A 3,009-nucleotide genomic window follows, 5' to 3' on the forward strand; every position below is an offset into this window, starting at 1 on the left:
ACTCTTTTTTTTTTTTTTTTTTTTTTGTGGCTGACCTTATTGCATATGCATTTGTAGGAGTTTTCCATTCAGACACAACATTTATGAGAGGAGGGTATTGAAATGAATCAAGCAAAGTGATTTACTAAGGTTTTGAGGTAGTCAATTTACTGGTAATTGCGCCATTATATAATGCCCCCAAAAAAGCATGTCTTAACCCATTTTGCTCTTGGTAAATTGCGTTGGTCATTATGGAAATGATCCGTCTGTATCTGTGTTCTTTAATTTAAACATTGTCAGTAGATCATCTGCAAAACTTTCCACCCCAATCTGCACTTTTACGGGATTGCAGTCTCTTGCTAATTTGCAAATCCAGCCCTTAATATCATGTAATTTTGCTTCTCAAGTAAATGTATCTTGATTTAAGAACGTTTAGATATTTGTTCTGGAAAAATGACAAAAACAGTGAGTAAGAGCTTCCCTTTTTGCAGTTGTATGGCTGGAGAGTCAACAGTGGTTATTAGTTCAGTTAGCAGGTAAAGCAGTAGCAGATTTACTGGAGAGTTTTCTACTTCTGACTCAGTGTGGTTTACATTTATCTCATTTTCAGCAATGTTTCATGAGTTTTTGTGCCACCAGTTCATTGACTCTGTTGTCTGAGTCAGCCCTTCACGTACTTGCTAGGTAAGCTTCTTTGAAAAGATATAAAATATACATCCCATCTTATTAGAGACGCTCTTTGGTGAATCATAAGTGTCAAGGGCCCAAACAATCTCAGAAGCTTTACTTTCTAATTATAATAGAAATGAACAGCTGAAAAAAAAATATTCTCAAAATGACTTAGCGGCTGCTGACCTTTATAAATACTCCCTCTGTGAGAATCGTGTGCATTAGAAACAGATTTCTTCAGCTGCTTGCAGTTTTGAGGCCTGGTGTTAGATTTAACTCATTCAAAAGTTTAAACCATGTGTTCTGTGTGGGGTCTCAGAACTGCAGTGAATGGGTGCCGTCAGAATGAGAGTCCAAACAACTGATGAAAACATCACAATAATCCACAAGTAATCCACACCACTCCAGTCTAACAATTAACATCTTATGAAGAGAAGAGCTGTGTGTTTGTAAGAAACAAATCCATCAAGGAGTTTTTAACTTTAAACCATTGATTTCAGGTAAATATGAGTCCTCTATCCAAAATATTGCTTTCTACAGTGAAAAAGCCCATCTCCTGTTGTCCTCTCACATTAAAATAGAACTGTTAAAACTGTTTTGGATTGTTTTTGCTTGTAAATGGTGCTTGATCTGTGCAGATTTCTATCCTGATTCAGACTAAACAACTTTTTCACTTTTTCACGCAATGGTTTGAGGTTAAAAATAGATTTAGAGGTTTTTAATGGTTTGAGGTTAAAAATAGGTTAATCATAGATTTGTTTCTTACAAACATGCAGCTTTTCACCTCACAAGACATTAATTGATGGACTGGAATGGTGTGGATTACTTGTGGATTATTGTGATATTCAGATATATTCTTTCAAACATTTGCAGTCACATTTCTTGTTATGCGTAGCTATTGTGCTACATAAATCAGAGACCTTTTGTAATCAGTTTTCTAAGGAGGGAAGAGGTTGAGGGAGGAGGTGGGAAAAAATGAGGCAGAAAAATGGAAATGAAGCCCTGCTTGTTTTGGCAAGAGGACCTATATGAGAGGCAGGCAGCGCTGATTACTTAAAAGGATAGTTCACCCAAAAATGGAAATTCTGTCTTCATTTACTCACCCTCAAGACTTTCTTTCTTCTGCAGAATATAAAATAACTTATTTTAAGAAATATCTGTGTGTGTGTGTGTGTGTGTGTGTGTGTGTGTGTGTCCAATACAATGGAAGTCAATGGTTACCAAAACGGAACATTCTTCGATGTATTTTCTTGTGTTCCACAGAAAAAAAAGGCATTTGGAATGACACGAGGGTGACATATGAAATAATAGTCAGAAAAAAATTGAGTTTAATTTTAAGTAAAAAAAAAAAACTTATGAATAAAAAAAAAATACATCAATAAAAAAATGAATGAACAAAAACAAATTGCATATGTGTCTTGTTGAATATTATATTTGATACATCAGGCATTTATGGCACATATAGTCTGATATAGTGAGAATATGGAGCTCATATCGAGGAGAAAAAAACACCTACATTTCATTCAGAGGCCCAAACTGAGCAAAAATATGCAATTTGGTGCAGATTCTGATATTCATATGGTGAAAAAGATGGAATTCTGGAATTCTATAACATATAATGCAATGCAATACAATGATGATTGAGAGAGGAACAAATAAATGTTCCTCGAAATGTTTATATATGCATTGGATAATCAAGTAAACCTAAGTTGCTTCAGTCCAGTGAGTGCTCATCTTGAAATACTACTAACAATATAAAAGTTATTCTTACGTTTACTTTATTAAAATTAGTAAAGATTTCACAACAGAAAGACATGTGATCCACAAACTGAAGGGCATTTTACCAATGATACTAAAATCCATTTACTTGCTAAAAAAAGTATAAACTATCAATCAGACAACAGAAGGCATGTAGTGGATTGGGTACAACAGGATTTTGACCTGTTGATCATGAAGTTTTGATCATGTTGATAACCTTTAGAGGCCTTAGTGATTTGCATATCAAATATTACACAGTAGACTTTATAGGGTTAATTATCACAGTTTTCGTTTTAGGGAGAACTGTCCCTTTAAGAGTTGGAGGTGTGTGTGAGAGTGTGTATGAAGTAAAAGTCTCAGGAGAGGTGAGTTTCATGCCCACCTCTATCCATCAATGCAAACAACACATTTTTCAACGTATAAAATATCTTTCCATTTCTGAAACATTTCTTGCAGAATGGCCCATAACATTCATTGTTCTTTGACGCAAATATTAGCGAGTACATCTGTGGACACAAGGTTAGCCGGTTGAGAGCGTTTGTTCGGTGGCTGCCTTCGGTCACACCGGCTGCTCCTGGCTCCTTGACATAGTTGACATTTTCA

Source organism: Sinocyclocheilus anshuiensis, unplaced genomic scaffold (genome assembly GCF_001515605.1).
Source record: "Sinocyclocheilus anshuiensis isolate Anshui unplaced genomic scaffold, SAMN03320099.WGS_v1.1 scaffold87, whole genome shotgun sequence".
Taxonomy (NCBI): Eukaryota; Metazoa; Chordata; class Actinopteri; order Cypriniformes; family Cyprinidae; genus Sinocyclocheilus; species Sinocyclocheilus anshuiensis.